General features: G+C 40.6%; 1 long non-coding RNA gene across 1 annotated transcript; it reads left to right on the top strand.

Annotated features, from left to right (window-relative positions):
- The first annotated feature begins 113 nt into the window (after positions 1–113).
- On the top strand, positions 114–16,247 carry LOC134472120 (uncharacterized). Its single transcript, XR_010041983.1, has 7 exons — positions 114–254; positions 1,575–1,742; positions 5,543–5,615; positions 8,498–8,630; positions 8,980–9,141; positions 15,078–15,141; positions 16,195–16,247. It is a non-coding gene; the product is annotated as an uncharacterized LOC134472120 (long non-coding RNA).
- The last annotated feature ends 2,464 nt before the right edge of the window (positions 16,248–18,711 follow it).

The raw sequence follows: 18,711 nt of genomic DNA, 5'->3' as shown, positions 1-18,711 counted from the left end.
CACCGCTCGCCTTTCCTCGGCGACGGTTAACAACTGCTGCTGCACGCGGGGCCGACGTCACGAGCTTTGTGCAGTCAGCATGAGCGCTCAGCTGGGCGGTTACCTTCCGGGCTGTCCATCTAGTTCCAGGACAGTATGGAAAACGGCTTGGGGGGGGGGGGGGGTCTCTGCGCAAAGCAGACTTCAGCTTTCCTCACTGCCACGGGTGGGAAAGTAAATGTTCTCATCCCTGAACTGTCAGTCCTAGAAAAGAGGTAACCCCAAGGGGTCAGGATACCCAGTGGGTCACTGAAAAAGGAAGCGCTCTGTTTTAAACAAGAGTGCCTGAATTCTTGCAGTTTAGAGTTGAAAGCAAATTGAAAAATTTCATAGATGTGCAAGTTTGCAGAGTAAGGCCAGTCAGGCACCAGAGATGCCCTCACGGGACACAAGCACAGAGGTGGAGCTGGGAGGTTTGCTCCTAAAACCACGCTGTGTTGACTTTCTTCTTCTCTTGGCAACAATTCTGTGGCCAGAAAATGTAGGGAGAGTAACAGAAATGATACCTGGAATTCCTGAAGGGCTACTGTCAGCTTCAAGTTTAGTAGATACCCCAACATGGGTTGAGAGTGTGCGGGGTCCTGTTTCTCCAGAAGCCTGAAGAGTGATAGTGCAGAAGCAGGGTTGAAAATTTGTTAGCACTGGACGACCTAAATGCTAATCCCCCTTTGCTAATGAACTGGGTAACTCAAGGGAATCAAGCGTGTATCTTCAGCTTAGTGTCTTTAAATTTGAAATGAAAGACATGTAAAATGGTCAATGAATTCTAATGTCCCCTTTTCAACTTCAAAATGCAAATTTTGCAAATTAAAGAGCGAAATTTTGCATATGTGTGTATACTACTCTAAATAGAGATTCAGTCTCTCAAAATTAATGTGCATGTTTTTATTTTATAAGGAGTGTCAGATCACATTACTCTACTAGGATACAATTGTCCAGATAACGACCAATCTCATAAAATCCCAGGTCTAAGGTGCAAGTATAATATGAATACTCAAGTAATCTACTTTTTCTTTTTCAGAAATATACATAGAAAGGAAATAGCTGGGTCTAGTTTTAGATTTTTGGAGGAATTTCCATACTAATACTCACAGTCCTTGTGTTAGTTAATCTCATTAACACTGCAGTGGAGATCTTTTCTGAAGCCTTATTATTTGATTTGTTGTTATTTGATTTCTTGCTTATTGCCATTCTTTATGGAGTAAGATAGAAATTCAGGGTTGTTTTATCTTGAATTTCTTTAATGCCCAGCAATATTGAACATTTTTTTTTCCACATACTTTTTGGCCATTTGGAATTCTGAGCCTGTATTCATTTCAGTTGTCCATTTTGTTGATTGAGTCTTTTGTTTCAGGGTAATTTTTTTCTTTCTTTGTATATTCTAGATAAGAGTGCTTTATCTGAAGAATAGCTGCACCCATGAATTCTGGCTCTATGAGAAACAGTACCGTTTAGTGGACACTGACTCAAAGCAAATACAGCCTTCTTAATACCCTATATACAACCCTGTTCATCTGTGGTTTTGTTTTCTGTAGGTAGAGTTGCATGTGATGGAACATGGTCTTAAAGAATGAAAAGCATTTCAGAAATGATCACTGAGGTTTGATGTCCCTTTTTCAACTTCAAAAATGCAATTCATACATTTGAAATCGTGCTGTGCTCTGTGTGATGAAATCTCACTCTAACCTGCTTGGTGCTGCCTGGTAAATGACTCATCACTTTGACAAGAATATGCATGCAATAGGTGCTAAATACCTATTAGTGTCTCAGTAGCCATCCCAGTTGTCAGACTGACTAGCATAGTAATTCAGCAGTTGTGCTCTGGTAACACTTATTTTACTTAATTGTAGGAAAACATAGTGTGTATAGTTTTATACAAACCTTTGTGTTATTCACAAGTGAAGTCTAAACCAAACGTTAGAGCTCTCCATGTAAGGAAGCCTAGCTGGTTTTCTGTGCCCAAAGCCAAAGCAGAACATCAGAACATAGTGATGCCCTAAGCTTTTAACATTTCCAGACTCAGTGGTTAGGAGAAAAATAACTTGCATTTGCATTATATACCTCCTCAATGAAGAGAACGAGTAATACTGTCTGGATTTATTTGAAGAAAACAACATGTTAGATACACTTAAAAGATTTGCTTCCCATATTTATATATTTGTCTCCAATTTATTTCACTTAAGAGTTTGGTCTTTCCATTGTTTTAAAAATATTTCAATATGTATGATAGTTGGTTTCATTTATGCTACTAGGTTTTCTTAATTCATTTAAAAGAAATATTTGTGTTATTATCTGTTTGTTTCATTTTTTAAGAATCTTTCTGGTTTATGTTTCATGATCCAAGTAAGTATTTGGGGGGATAACTATAGACAACGTAACAACTATTGTTATACTTTTATTATTTGATTATGAAATTTTGTTTTTCACAAAATTAAAAACTATTTTGTATTTTTAAACCTCATATAATTGCCAAAATCTGTAATGAATCCATTGATATCTTTCTATGTGTATCAACTTTACATACTATGAGTTAAGAATACTTCACTTTACAACGGGTTAAAAAAGTAAATTCTAGCTATCAAAAGGCTAAGTGTTTACTGCCGTTTTTCCAATTCTGTCACATTATTTAACTGTGTAAAGCCATGCTTTTGATAAGGCTTATTTCTAGATTTGGCTTAAAGTGCTCTGTTACTTCCTGCATTATTCAAATGGAACTATCAAAAGTGCTAAAACCTTGGGGACAGAGACCAAGTGACGAGCAGACTTTTGTATGAATTGTAGAATTAGAATAGCAAATATTTTAAAACACAGAACTGCCTGATCTTTTTATCATGTTTTATAAAGTCGAATCATGTTAAAATGTTCTAACTATATTAAAGTCTGTATTTTGTGCCCTGTGACACCTTGCTCTTTAACAAAATTTGAATTTGGAAGATTATTTTTTAATAATGAGAAGAAAGTGCACTTAGATTTAAAGATGTTCTAAAAGATTAAGCAGGACTGAATAGTAATCATATTCATTAAGTAAAAGTAGAATTGTACTTGTTAACATTAAAGGAGAAATATGTTTTTTGTAAGTGTATGTTGAATGTTCATGCAGATTTTTATTACCCTTTATCGACAAAATCATTCGATTCATGATACATTAATTTAATACACAGTATCATAGATACAGCATACTATAGCATCACAATTTCCACCACATACTGTAGCATCACAATTTGTATCAGAACTGTTACTTTAATCACTTTCCTCTCTGAGAAATATTTGTTCAATTCTTTTGTGTCACAATTTCCTATTTCTTCTCCTTACTTTTATCAAAAAACTTCAGAATATAGCTTTCCTCTTTCCTGCTATCAATTTGTCATCATTGATCTTTATTTGTAAGTATGGTTTCTGATTTCCAGTCTTTCTAAAATCACACAAGTCAACTTGCCTCAAAAACTCAGATGCAGCTACATACTTACTCATCTCCACATTCTTCAGTCCCTTCACATTTGGCACTATAAAATTTGACTACCTTCTTCAAAGTGTTTTAAAAATCTGTGACATAATACTTTCTTAGTTCTTAAGCCAAACTGAACTATCCTCAGTTTTCCTGTATGTATACATTTCAATCAAATATCAATCAATCTATATTCTCCCCAAATTCCTGTCTTTGAACAGCTACAAATATTATTGCACTTTTCCTCTTTGTGAATTCTGATGTATTATTAGAAATTATTCTGTTATCTCATGATACCTTGTTCCCCACAATATACCTATTCACAGTGCTTAAAAAAAAATTTGCTTCCCACATACATTTATTATGCAAATATAGACAAAGTCCATCAATATATTTAGTAAGTTTTTGAACTTAAAAAGAGTATAATTATTCTTACACGGTGTCTATGAAAGTTTTATAACAGGTGGGAGTTTGAAACGTGGAGCACCAGGTCTGCATTTTGTAAGATGGGTTAGAACAAAGCACTTCATAAAGGTCTTGCTTCTGAGGCCACCCTCACCCATGGCTTAGACAGCAATGGGTTTCTTATTTTGTTTATGATGAGTTTATGGAGAGACATCCTGTGCTATTTATAACACTGAGAGAGGGCATTTTATGTAAATGTGATATTGATAATGTTAGAGTATAGAGAGCTCTGGTAATTCACACAGTATGAATTTCTAGGAAAACATGTACAGTAACAGGACCTCATCCACTCTTCTGTACAACTGATAATTCTTGTAATCCACAAACAAGCCCCCAAACTTGAGTTAAAAAAAAATGAGGCAAAAACATATTTTAAAAAGCAGCGCTGATTTATTTTTCCCTGGGCCCAGTGACACAGTGCAGTAGGAGATTGCAAAAGCTGTGTGTCTCCCTCCTCTCCACTTGCCATGCCCCTAGTCCCTATCACAGCTCACAAAGTAAAGGTCGTGGGCGTGGATCAGGAAATAGGCTAATGGGGAAGATTCTGTTTTTCTGAGCAGAGAATAGAGGAGTCTAGTAGCAATTAACAACCTTTGTTAGCTTATTTTAGCACCACATATGTTATTTGTAGAGGGCAACAATGGTTAACATATCAATTAGGTAAGATTTTACAATTCTTTACAGAGGAGAGCATTGATTAATGTATCAATTAGGTCACCTGAGGAGGAAAGAAAACATATAGACAGTATGGCCACGTTACAGGTATTTTGGTTTAATACAAATATGACAAAGTTCTTTTTTTCTAGAGTACAACATTCCCCACTGATTTTAGTGAGTCAAATCATTGACTCATAGGTATCTGTTTATAACCTTGCATGCATCTTTAAAATCATAAGCTTTTAAGATCTTTTACATAGCTTATCAACTTGTTTATATTATAAAGCCCAATAGGAGGATTAACAAAGGTCTTGCAGCTGTCATTATTAAAGCTGTTAACCAAAAGGAGAAAGAAAACCAACATTTAAATTTACTCTATTCCATCATACAAGTAACAATTTTTTTTCTAAAGTCAGACAGAGACCTCCTTGGGGTCCCTATAAGGGAGAACACAAGATTATCAGTTACATTTGGCAATCTTAAGCTTTAAAGAGTCTTTGGAGGGAACAGTCTACTTATCCATACATAGATTGCCTTTGGGAGCTGGGATCTGCTTGAAGTGGGAATGATGAATCTAGGCAGGCTTTTTGGCCATCATCACAGCTCAAGAGATTCACGGTGATGTCACTTGATAAGTGAAAGGGTTGCTGGCCCAGGCCAGATACTGTAGCCGGTAAAACCAAGGAGCTCCTATCTCCCCCCACCCTTAGGAATTACCTCTGGCACCAAACTAAGACCAATGAGCTACTTGTGCATCCTTAATGCCCCCTTGGGTTCCACCCCAGGCCAAGGCTACTTATGTGCCTCACTCCACGTGTTCCATGGAGAGATCGCCGGCCCCGGAGTGGAGATGCAACACCCCAGGGGGTCGGGGGCATCTCTTCCCGCATTCCCAAAATAAAGGTTACTTATATTTTATACTTCTTATCTTTTCAGCTGCCGCCGGTCCTCCTCCTCTTCTTCCCCCCTCTACAGTTCTATCAGATGGTGCTGTGACTGGGAACAGCAGGTGAGAGCCTCCTGGGGCTGTTTCCCAGTTTTGAGTCCCCTGCTGTTCAGGACCCACTGGACTGCATCCTGTAATTCCTCACTTCTACACTCACAAATTCTAAGCTTGACTGCTGCTTCTCAAACAACACCCACCAATTTACCACAGGTGAGCAACTCCCTGGAGACAGCCACTGAGCCAGGCTCACGTGGATTTTCTCCCCTCTTTGAGTGGGTTCGTGACCCTTTCATGTCTTTTAGACAGCCCAAACCTAGGCCCTCACATTTTTTCCAGAGCTTTTGGGGCTTTCTAGGCAAGCTGATGACGACTCTGGACAGCCCACACTGAGAGACCCTCACTTTAAAGCTTTTTATATATCAGTCGGTCTGGGGTACAATGTGACGACTCTAAATCCTAACAGACCACGGTCCATTGCCTCATCTGATTGTAGTCCCATGGCTAGACTCCACACCAGATTTTATCTCAGGGACTACTTCCTGTCCCCCCCCCACCAAAAAAAAACCATAACTATTTATGGCTTATCACACTGCAAATAAACTTACAAAACTCTCTTATCTTTGCTTTGGGGATGTGCCCCTTTCCTGCCAGCTTCTCTGTCCCTTTGTCTCCTCCAGGATCCCTCCCCCTCGCCGCACTTAAAGAGATAACAGATCTTCCCTTGCAGTCTTTAAAGAGTTTTTCTCAGTGCCTCCTTTTCTCCTGCTAAGCCCCAACCATGCTGCCAGTGTCTCTTTGTTTCCCAGCGCATGCTTCCTCCCCCCCACCACGCTGCCAGCTTCCTTTTGTTTCCCGTGCGCGCCAACCCATCCCCCACCGCCTACATTAAAATGAGACCAGATGATAAGAGATTCACATAAAACTGCTTTAGATTTTAAACAGCTTTTTTTCTTTTTGCTCTCACATCGTGCTCCAATTCTGTGGGCCCCACAGTTTCAGCTCCTCATCCAACCCATCCCACGCCATGCCAGCTCATTCATGCTGGTGCTCGCCCATTCCGCCACTGAGAGATACGCACAATACTGTCCACACCATTGGTTCAGCTTTTGGTGCAGCGTCCTGGGCCATGGGCCCCTCACAAATGCGCCGGCTCCTACAGGTTGCCGCTCGCTGGCTGCCAGTCTTGCGCCTCTGGGAACAGAGCCCACTTGGCCTCAGGCTATGTGTCTCCCAGCCCCACCACCACCGCAGCTCCTGCCCCCATAGCCCTTCGTGCTGGGCACGCCGCCGCTGGCATCCCTCTGCGGTGCCGGGCACACGCTGCCGCCACTGTCCCACCATGGCACCGGGCGCCACCTCTCACCACCACTGCAGGCCTCCAAGCCCCCCCCCATGCACAGTCACAGCTGAAATACATTATTTCCCTGCGCTGTCTTAGCGCCGTCATAGCAGCTTCTAGGTGGGATTTCCCTGTGCTGTCTTAGCGCCGTCATAGCAGCTTCTAGGTGGGATCTCTGCCCGCCCCTGCGCACTATGTCCCAGTGTTCGCCCGCCCACTCTGCCTGTTCCATGCCAGCCCACCCCTGCACACTGTGTGGTGGCACTCACCCCGCCCCAAGCACAACTCTGCTTTCTCCCTACAGGCGCAATCTATCTCAGAGTTTCAAACTGCCTTAAACACTGTGCGTTTCCAAAGTCTCGCGGCTCCACTCAAACATTTTTTTTTACAATTCAGTTCCACTCAAGAGAGGCTATTTTTTCTTACAATTTTTCTACCATTTATTCAATATTACTGGCCACCTGATTGATAAACCTTTACTGCAAAATGTTTCCATTAAAGCCTTTTTTGTTAATTCCACGTGACACCCTATTAAAAGCAGTATAACATCCAGATAAAGCCTGCCTTATAATCTTAAATGCCAATATTAAGGTTCTACATACTTAATTCTATAGATAACTTTTACTATAGTCCAGATCTCAAACAACAAGGTAAAACTTGACCTTCAAACTCCACAGAGACATTGATATGGTTTTTCATATTTTAAATAACACTTACACTTCTGAGACAAACAAATCTACATAAGGTAAAGCTACCTGCCCCCCTGTCATGGGCCACACTCAAATGCAGCAGAAGACATCAGACAAAATACCCCATCCTGGCATTCTTTGAGACCTTACTCCAGGGCTGTGGGGCTATCCTGGCCACCAGACAGTGGCTGGGCCATCCTAACTTCTAGCCCTCACAGGTCACTGCCAGATTTGTCACTGACAAAAATTGCTGCCAGAGGCTGACAGGGGCCAACCGCCTTTGTGGGTGTCTGTCTCAGATTCCAGGTCACATTAAAACTCTCAAGGTAAGACATTCTCTATATTTGTGGACATAAAGGCCACATATACAGAGTTCTTACTGAGTTTTCAGGCTAATAAATCCTCAATGTCTCACGGAGTATTAAAGGTCAACCTATGCCAGTTGCAAACAGGGCCTATTTTTGTGCATGTCCCAGTCCTCTCCTTCCTCCGACACCTGTTCTAACCATTCTTTTGGTACTCATCTCTGCCTTATGACTCACAGGTTGTCATGTTTTGTTATCCACTTTGGTACTTAATTTCTTACATTCTATTAATGATCATTTTTATAGCAAGACTCTTTAACAGGATTGCCTACATCCAACGTCACATATACCAGAGACAAGCCTTACCTACCTACCTTTTAACTTTTATGCTTTCATATGGGGGAATAAGCACCTCTCATAACTTCACTCCTCCTAATCCCACGTTTAATTTTTCAGAATTCTGCCTTGCCATAAAAATGTTCCTACCTCAATGTCATCCTGATAGAATTACATGTCTATCAGGGAAAGACACCTTTCCCTCTACCTCACTTGGGTCCGTAAATATGACAGTGCCATGTCTCCTCATATCATCTTGTCTCTTTGTTTTTTCAGTCTAACATAAGTGCATTCACCAGGGAAGTTGTCCTGGCTAAAACTCCTGGCACCAGCTTCTACCTAGACATCAACTGTCATCCCATCGACTCCCCTAGACCCCAGTACAGCGCCCTCAGCCAGCAGGAAGTTGGTAAAGAGAAAAATCTTCTCCCCTTTTCCTAATAATCATAAGACAGGATATGAAAGGGTTGCTGGCCCAGACCGGATACTGTAGTTGGTAAAGCCAAGGAGCTCCTATCTCCCCCACCCTTAGGAATTACCTCTGGCACCAAACTAAGACCAATGGGCTACTTGTGCATCCCTAATGCCCCCTTGGGCTCCACCCCAGGCCGAGGCTACTTCTGTACCTCACTCCACGTGTTCCATGGAGAGATTGCCGGCCCCTGGGTGGAGATGCAATGCCCCAGGGGGTTGGGGGTATCTCTCCCTGCATTCCCAAAATAAAGGTTACTTATATTTTATACTTCTTATCTTTTCAGCTGCCACCGGTCCTCCTCCTCTTTTTCCCCTCTACAGTTCTATCAATAAGGACCAGTGATGTCTCAGGCTCTACAGCAGGGCATTTGTCCTCATGGAAATAACTGGTGGATGGAAATCAGAACTGGCTGAAAAGTCTGGGAGGGACTTAATATCTTGATGAGGTAAATCAGCTAACTTTTTTTTTTTTTTTTAGCAACTTTAAGGAGAAGAGGAAGAGGTCTCCCATACAAAGGGGAAATACTTGCAACATAGCGGGTACATTGCGCACGCAAAAGAGCAAAAGGAAAGAGACTCACCCAGTTTTTAAGGCCATTAGTAATTATTGTCTTTTAAATCTGATTTATCTTTTTTACTTGTCCTGAACTTTGAGGCCAGTAAGCACAATGGAGTTTCCAATTGATCTGCAAAGCTTGGTTAACTTTTGAGTTATCTGTAAAAGCTGGGCCATTGTCAGACCTCACAGATAAAAAGGGAGGCCAAATTGGGGAAATTGTTATCAGGCCTGACTCAGACTCAGTAGGCAATGCTTTAACCCTTCTTGTAAAAAATAACTATCATTATTAATAAGTACTTATTTTTTTGAAGTCCAGGCTTTTTTATTTTTGTAAAGTCTATTTTTCAATGTTTTCTTTTTTAGGCATAGTCTCACGTAGCAAGCAGCTTCTATTTGTTGCAGTTGTTTTGGGTTCACCAATTGGCACTGAGGGCATCTGAGGCTCATAGACTGGGCTAGCTTTGATATTAGCCCCCAGGGATAGTTCAGAAGTTGAGCTGCCAGATGTAAGTTTTTTTAAGTGCAAATAGGCTCTGACAAAGTAGGTGGGATCAGCAGTAATATCAGGACTTTCTCAATCCCCACTGATTTTGTGGCTGCCTGTTGGGCAGTGGCATCCGCCAAATTATTTTTGTATTAACAAGGTCATCTACTACAGTGGACAATAGCCACTCTCTTTGGCATCCAGATGGCAGCCAACAAGTTTAAAATTTGCAGAGCATTTCTAATCTTTTGACCCCAGAAGTCAATAAGCACCATTCTTGATAAATGGCCCCATGGTCATGGGCAGTAGCAAACGCATACTTTGACAACTTGAGGCCTCAGTGAGGGCAAAGAGTTTAGCCCATTGGGCCAATGTTTCTGGCTCCAGTGTTGGCTTCCCATAGAATTGGAGAGTCTGTGGTAACAGCAGCTCCCACAACCCACTTACCTTGATAGATGTAACTGCTTCCATCAGAGAAATAGGATGGAACTCCAGATAGTGGCTTATCCATTAGTTCAGGTTGAAGTCCCATGAGGTGATGGATGACCTCAGTACAATTGTGGTAAGGCAATGAGAGGTTGTCGTCAGGCAGCAAAGTAGCAGAGTTTGACAATGCTCTTCCCTTGAAATTGATGGTAGTCAGATCTAGGAGTAATGCTTGATAATACATGACTTAAGAGTTGGGCAGCCATTGGTTCGGCGGGCCTTGATGAGAGTCTCCAGTGAATAGGAGGAAACAAGAGTTTCTGTCTAAAAGTCAATTTTTAAGCTGCTTTTACCAGGAAGGCCACTGAGGAAACCACCTGCAGACAGGATGGCCATCTGGCTGCCACATAATCAAGTCTCTTAGAAAGATAGGCAAGAGGCCTCTTCCCAGGTCCTAAACTCTGTATCAGTCCTGTGGCTCCTAGAAATTTTTGCACCTGCCTTTTAGTCACAGGGACTGGAATCTTTTGGATGGCTTGCATTTGCTGCGATGAAAGAGTCTTGATTTTTTTTTTTTTTTTTTTTTTATGGAGAGAGTCTAACAACCAATGTAGTCTTTTTGCCCAGCAAAAACCTCTTAAGCCTGGTCTTTTTAGGGTCCTCAAGGTTGTCAAATATCTTTTAAGCAACCTCTAATAACTGACTGAAGGGCATTTTTTAAAATTTCTCAAACTTTTTGCAATTTTTGTCTAATGTATGGGGCCAACTGAATTGCAAAGAGAACAACTGGCGATACTGGGGAATCTCCTTACCTCTGGTTATTCAATCGGGGTGGAAAAGGAAAACATGGTTCTGGCACTCCGGATCAGAGAGCAGGCTTCATCTGGATGGCACACCACTTTTTGTCCCAGGGTATCACGTGTCAGGCCATTGTTTTACTGAAATTATCTACTTAACAAAAAAACCGCTTTTTTATAGGTAACAAAATTAATTGTGCTGCATAATCTCCCAGATGTCCATAGCACATGCAAGAACTTGTGTTTTATCTCTATAATCACCAATCACATTAGCACAATAGTTCTTTGTTTTAAATTTAGATCGGCTTTTTCCAGGACAAGATGAATTGTTTCTTTTACATTTTTACTTTAAGACAAAACCACCTTTAAAAAAAAATTATTACCAATTACTTTTTCTCTTGCTTTTTAGACCACATTAAAATCTTTAACAAAATCTTTGAAATGACCTTTTTAGTAGTCTAAAACATATTTAATCATTTTATGTCATTTTACCACATTAAAATGCTACATTTAAAAAAATTTGTAACCTTTTTAACTGACTCAATTACATTATGACCTGGCTTTTACTTGGTAAAATTAATATGATTTTTAAAAACCATAAATATACATATATATGTGCACATATGTTTACATTTTAACCAGAAAGAAAAATACTTTTTAAAAAAAGGCATGCCCAGGTTGCAAGTAATCAACTGAGGACTAAAACATTAAACAAGGCACCACAAAAGACAAGACCAACATTAAAGACACAAATGAAGGTTTTTTTGTCCGCAGTTTGGTGAGCTAAAGGAAATAATTTTTATTATGAACCTTGAGTCCAATGAGCCACATGGATCCTGCAACAGAAATGGCCAAGAGCCCCTAAGTTAGTAATAAATTTAACAAGTTTAAATGGGCAAAAAAAAAAAACCCAAAGTTAGTAACAGATTTAAACAGGCAGACAATTCCAAAGTACAAAAACACTGAACATAAATACACAGGGGCAAAAGGCCCCAAAGTTACGGATGGGCCGAAGCCCCAAATGGGCGAAAACCCCAAATGGGCTGAAACCGCACACATGGGCCAAAACCCCAAATGGGCCAAAGACCCACACACATTACAAACGGACAATAATCTTCCGGATTCTGGTGCAGAAGGAGCCCTAGCTCGTCTGCAGTCATTGCACGCATCCAATTACAAATGGGCAAAATCCCCCATATGGGCCAAAGCCCAAACAAAGTTACGAATGGGGCCCAAAAGCCCTAAGATACAAAAGGGGGGAAAAGGCTCCCAGAAGTTGTCTCATTTTATCTGCAGTTAAAAATGTGCACACTCAGATTATAAACAGGCAAAAAAACCAAATACTGACAGATGTTTAGCAGATTGATCGGTGAAAAAATAATTTGGGGAGTCCTCCATTAATCCCAAGTGATCCCCCAATCTTGTAATCTACAAACGAGCCCCCAAACTTGAGTTCAAAAAATGAGGCAAAAACATATTTTAAAAAGCAGCGCTGATTTATTTTTCCCTGGGCCCAGTGACACAGTGCAGTAGGAGATTGCAAAAGCTGTGTGTCTCCCTCCTCTCCACTTGCCATGCCCCTAGTCCCTATCACAGCTCACAAAGTAAAGGTATGGGCGTGGATCAGGAAATAAGTTAATGGGGAAGATCCTGTTTTCCTCAGCAGAGAATAGAGGAGTCCAGCAGCAATTAACAGCCTTTGTTAGCTTATTTTAGCACCGCATCTGTTATTTGTAAAGGGCAACAATGGTTAACATATCAATTAGGTAAGATTTTACAATTCTTTACAGAGGAGAGCATTGATTAACATATCAATTAGGTCACCCGAGGGGGAAAGAAAACATATAGACAGTATGGCCACGTTACAGGTATTTTGGTATAATACAAATATAGCAAGGCTCTTTTTTCTAGTGTACAACAATGACCAGATGGAAACCAAGGGTGGCGGGGAGAAACTAGAGAGACTAACAATAAGCACAAGGTGATATAGGGGGATGAAACACCCAACCTAGTATGTTTGTGAGTTCATTTTCTCAAAAATCGAAGAATGAATTTTAGGAACAATGACGATTAAGAGCAGAATATATTTACTGAGAGAAAGAAAGCTTCTGTTTGAGAGAGAGACTGAAGGGGACCAGAGCAGGTTGCCGAAGACTCTGTCTTTTCCAGGGACTTTTATAGAGCAAAACCATGGGTTCAAGGCAGGGTAGGGGGTGTGGGTGTGGGTGGTGGGTTAGGGGGGTGGGACTGGGAACTCACAAGGCAGATGGGCTTAAGGTGGGACATAACTATAGTTAGCCACTAAGATTAATAGTTCAGGTAAAATTGATTACATTAGGGACAAACAGGAAAGCAAGTCAGGTAGGAAGCATTATTGGAGCTGTGACCTTTCCCTCAGGGGATGGGATAGTGACTGCGGGATGATAGGGGACTAATTAGAATATCAGTCTTTGGGATATGGATGTATTTGTTTGATCCTTGAGGCCTGGCCTACAGCAGGAGGTATCTGTCTCCCCCACAGTTGCAAAGTATCTGCACTGGCTCCTTTGAGGACCTAACCCTGTCTCTCTGCCTATAATATTTCTAACTAACTTGGCTGCCTGCAATGAAGGGATATAGTTTATTTTTGTGGAGTAAGGCATTATTTTTCCAGCAATTTCCATAACAAGTCTACATTATTATTATTTCTCTAATCCTCAAGTGATAAAATATTCATTAAAAAGAGGTTATTACTGATCATAATGGTGTAAACTTGTAATCCTGCTTAATTGAGAGACCTAGGCAAGAGAATCACAAGTTTGAGCCATTCTGGGTGACTTAGTGTTATAACCTATATGTCATAAGTCTCCATGGAGGCAAGAAAAAGATCAAAGGTAGCTCTTAAGAGCAGAACAGATGTCTTCCTAATCTAAACTTGCTTGTTTACAGGGAAACTTGCTTCTTTGCAGGGTAACTTGCTTGCTTGCAGGATGTGCCTTCCCCCAGAGGATGTTTGCCTAATCTAAACTTACTTGTTAGCCCAACCTTACTCTTCCCAAGAAATGTAATCACTGTTTTCCTGTTCTGTAGTGCACCAAAAACCCACCCCTCTCCTTGCATTGTGAGACCAGCAGCTGTTTGCAGTTTTACAAGATTAAAACCCTGCCCTTTAGCTGTTAGGCCCACAGTCTTCCATATTGGCTACCAGAGGCTGTGTTGCCAGACCTGGCCTAAAATACAGCCTTTGCTCCAAATTTCTTAATTTCTTGCTTCCTTGGATTTTATTCCAGGGTCCGAGCTATCACACTTAACTCTGCTAAACCTTTTACTTCAAATAAATTTTTTCAACCTACAGTTTAGAATGTGAAACCCACAGTTTATAATTCTGGTATTTATAAACAACAAGAAGTGGAGGCACAGAGATATTATGTGATATCATAATGGTTCATTCTAATTAATACATTGTTGGGAATGGGACTAAATTTTCTTTTAACCTCAAAAGTGTCTTTTAACCTCAATAGTGTCCATGTCCTTTTTGGACACTTGGAGGGTTTTTTTTTTTGCAATATATTTTGTGCCTTGACAAAAAAAAGTCATATGGTACTATCAATCTTTTGGTAGATGGTAAAGAGATAAATTACTGAAAACATATTTGCAAAACAGGAAAATATCTAACCATGATATTAATGACTAAGTCTAATTTTCTGAGGCACTTTAAAAAGGAAATAAGACAGCTAATGATAGGAGTTAGGATACAAGCACATAGTTATGGCTATGATTCCTGGAAGGAATTAATGCAAGCAGAATAAAATGCTCTGAGAAAACAATGTCTCCTGGCATCTGGAGAGGTTTTTGAGGAATTTAGGAATGCTGAGCAACTGGACTTTTGAATTTCACATGAAAGCCCTGAGCCCTAATTGGTCAATTTAAGCCAATGGGACCATGTCTGATGGGCACCTGCCAGACACTGAGCAAAATCCCATACTCCACTTACTGTTAAGAACATCTAGACAAACCTTCACCAGCAACCCTTTTGAGCCCCCTGTTGGTTAGCAAAAGCTTTTGCTTTGTCTGTCTTTACTATCCCAATGAGTGTCCTTATTTGCAACTTGACTCCTTTGTGATTTCATTCTTCAGATTTTGAGATATCAACCCTGTGTTTCAATAACGTCTTTGGGGATCATCTGGGATCTCAATGGAGGTAAGTGATATTTCTGTTTTCCTATCCCTTTTTACTTTTACTTCATGGCATTCTGTCTCAGGCAATACCAGCACCCTGTCAACCATTTAAGAGCCACTAATGCAGCTGTCAATCTTAGGAATCAGGAGACTGGCTTCACTGATGTGACCTAGGCTGATCCCTTCTCATGCAGGTTGAAGGGATTTTGGACTAGTCTTGCCTCAGTTTTGCTTTCTGATTTCTTTTATCCACTAGCGATTCTCAGCCCTTGAAGTTATGTCTGGAGGATCTGGGACCAGATTCTTCAGAATCTTCTCTCAAACTCCTAGTTATATTTGATATAACTTTCTTTTTTTCACTTGCTTCCTTGATTACATCAGAAAGCCTACCTACCCCCTTATTAGGGAAAGTTGTTTATACTGTTTAAGTATCACCAGTCTCTTGGCACTAGAACCAATACTTTGATTGCCACTAACAAAAGCAGAAATTAATCTGGAGTCACAGGCACACAAAGAAAAAAGCAGGATGCCCAATAGAGGACACCCCAGTACAAATCCACCTTAAGTACCAGACCATCTTTTCCAACCAGAGACATTACCTTTTAAATCTGGAGCCAAAAAGGGCTCACAGACCCTGGAAGATAAACTAAAGTCACAAGGCCTTCTGAAACCCTGCAAAGTGTCCCTTCAATTTCCATATTTTTGGAGTGAAAATATCCGATGAAGAATGAAGATTATTCCAAGATCTCCAAGTGATAAATGAAGCTAAGGTGTCATTATGCCTTGTGGTACATAACTGTTATACTTTACTATGTCAGATTAAGATTGGTTCAGTCTTAAAGGATGCCTTCCTCCGTATACCTGACTTATTTTTGTTCCCTGACTTACAATTATTTTTGTATCTGAGGAGCCCTCTTACCAGTCTACCCAGCTAACTTGAATATTTGGTCCTGCCTCAAGCTTTCAGAGACAGCCCCTACCTATTTATACAGCCCACATGAAGAGACGTTTCCTACTTTGACTATCTAAAAGTACTTATTCAATGTGTAATGACTCCATCTTTTCTTTTCCCTAGGAGGTAACCTCAAGTCTGGCCACTCAGGTCCTGTTAAATTTCCTGGCAAAGAATGGATACAAGGAGTCTCAGTCAAAATCACAACTTTGTCACTCCTCTGTCAAATATTACAGCTTAATCTTTTCTAGGGGTCCTCGAAAGTTTTAGGGGGGAATGTATTAAATTCATTTCCTTCTTCCCACTCCTCATAACAATAAAACAAGAAAGGGAATTCTTGGACATCACTAGTTTTTGCTGCTTATTAATCCCTGGATATGGTAAACTGCATAGTTCCTGTACTGGTTAATCTAGGAGATTCAAGCAGCCAATGCTCACAGACTAAAATGGGAATCTGAGGTCCAGTTAGCCTTTAAGAGACTCAAACAGGCCTGTCTCTAAGTGTCAGCATCGAATTTTCTTGTAGGAAAGCACTTCAACTTGTAAAGTTTGAGGAAAACCAGGATAGTTTTGGAAATCCTAACCCTAGACTGAGGCCCTGTACAACAATCTGGGATACCTGAGCCAAGAGCTACATATAGTAGCTAAAGTCCACGGCCAGCTTGCCTATGAGCAGTAGCAGGTATGGACCTCCTATTTTGCAGAGGCCTTGCAACTGACTTTTTGAAAGTCAACATATATATTTTTACTCCATAGTATGGCTAGACTCTTCTCACCAAAGGGAAGACATGGCTTTCAAATGATTGCCTTCTGAAATAACTGGCCCTCTTTTGCAGGGAGCATTTATTCAGTTTAAAACCTGTTCCTCTTTAAACCCTGCCATCATCTTCCTTCCAGAAAGAAATGGCACCTTGGACCCTGATTGTCCAGAAGTGATTCTTCATACATGTGCTGCTAGAGAAGACCTTAAGGATAACCTCCTAGAAAACTCAGATTTGATTTTTTTTTGGTGATTTGGGAGTTCCTTTATAAAGAAGAAATATGCAAAGCTGGAAATACAATGATGACCTTACAGCTCACAGTCAAGGACTTCTTCCTTGCTTCTGGAACAGCACCCAACTTGCAGGACTTTTAATTCTTACTAGAGCACTAGAAACTAGCAAGGGACAAAAAGCCAGCACTTCTGCCAATTGTAATTATGCCTGTTTGGGGCTACATGCTCACACAGCCATATGAAAAGATAGACATTTTCTATCAGCCAAGAAGGTTCCAATTAAATATCATAAGGAGATTGACATATACTTGTCCTAAGTCTGTCTCCTGTCTGAGTTAATAGTCACACATTGCTGGGGCCACCAAAAGGGAGTGGATGAGTTGCTCAGGGAAACCAGGTGGCTGACCTGACAGCCAAAGCAGCTGCTCAAAAGCCTTTTTGCTCGGAGTTCATCCTGATTTTTGCAGAGCTTTCTGGGAGATGCCGAGCCTAATTACTCCAGAGCAGAAATACAGTGGGCCCTCTCTTAGGGATACCAACTCTTCCCTTCCAGATGACAGAGGGCAACAAACTACTCATACCCATAGATAGTGGAAAATCATTAAAACTCTTCATTAGGCATTCTCCTTGGGAAATGAAAGATCTTATTGTGGGAAAAATGTTATCAGAAAGGGGCTCCTTTGCATGGCTCAGGAGGTTGGACAACCCCGTGAGATGTGCTAAGTGAGCAACTCTATCAATAAAATGATCTCATTTCCTGGTAGCCAATAAAGTGAGGGTTATTTAGGGAAGGACTGGCAAGTAGAGTTCACTCATGTGCCCCAGATTAAGGGGATCTAGTATCTCTCAGTATAAGTTAATACCTTCACTAGTTGGGTGGAAACTTTCCTTTGCAGAATGAAAAAGCCTTCAAAGGTGTAAAGATTTCAACCTCACCAGTTATTCCCACATTCAGGCTTCTTAGAAGCCTTTAGATTGATAACAGCTCCCTCCCCATTTAAGGCTGCTGTTACCCAGGGTTTGTCTCAAACCCTTGGAATCCAATATGATCTACATTGCATGTGGAGTCAGAAGTAGAGGAAGTAAACTGTATTCTTTTTTTTTTTTATTTAGACAAAGAGCAAAATAGAAAAAAGGGTAGAAATGATACAGAATTTCAAAAAATAAAAATAAGAAATCATCGGTAGTTAATATATTACATATTGTTATCTTAGAAGTAGTTGTTCAAGTACAAAATAAAAGCATAAAAAATGAACAATCAAACAATGTCAGCAAAAACTATTCATTTTAATGAACCAACAAAAACTTAGTATTAGGTAAGCTATATTCTTAAAAGCAGCTCAGAATGCTTGCTTAGCAAACCTTCCTTCCCTGGGCCACTTTACTTCCACTAGACCCTATACAAATGAACAACTAATCCTCAGACATTAGGACTTGGCCCTTTCAGCATGCTATGTGGGCAAATACTCCTCGCCAACGACTTCCTGTTTGACTGAGAAATTGTTGCCAAAATTAGGGCTATTATAGCCCTTGCCAAGTTTCAATAGACTCTCTGATAATTACCTGAAGCACACCTGCTGAGAGTGGACCTCCCTTGCATACTGGAAGACCTGGCACTGTTAGTGTCTCTTTTCTTCCTTTCTCCC

The sequence above is a fragment of the Cavia porcellus genome, unplaced genomic scaffold (assembly GCF_034190915.1).
Source record: "Cavia porcellus strain 051 isolate PalLab524CR breed Dunkin Hartley unplaced genomic scaffold, mCavPor4.1 scaffold_22, whole genome shotgun sequence".
NCBI lineage: Eukaryota > Metazoa > Chordata > Mammalia > Rodentia > Caviidae > Cavia > Cavia porcellus.
This window is presented reverse-complemented; position numbering and strand designations above follow the sequence as displayed.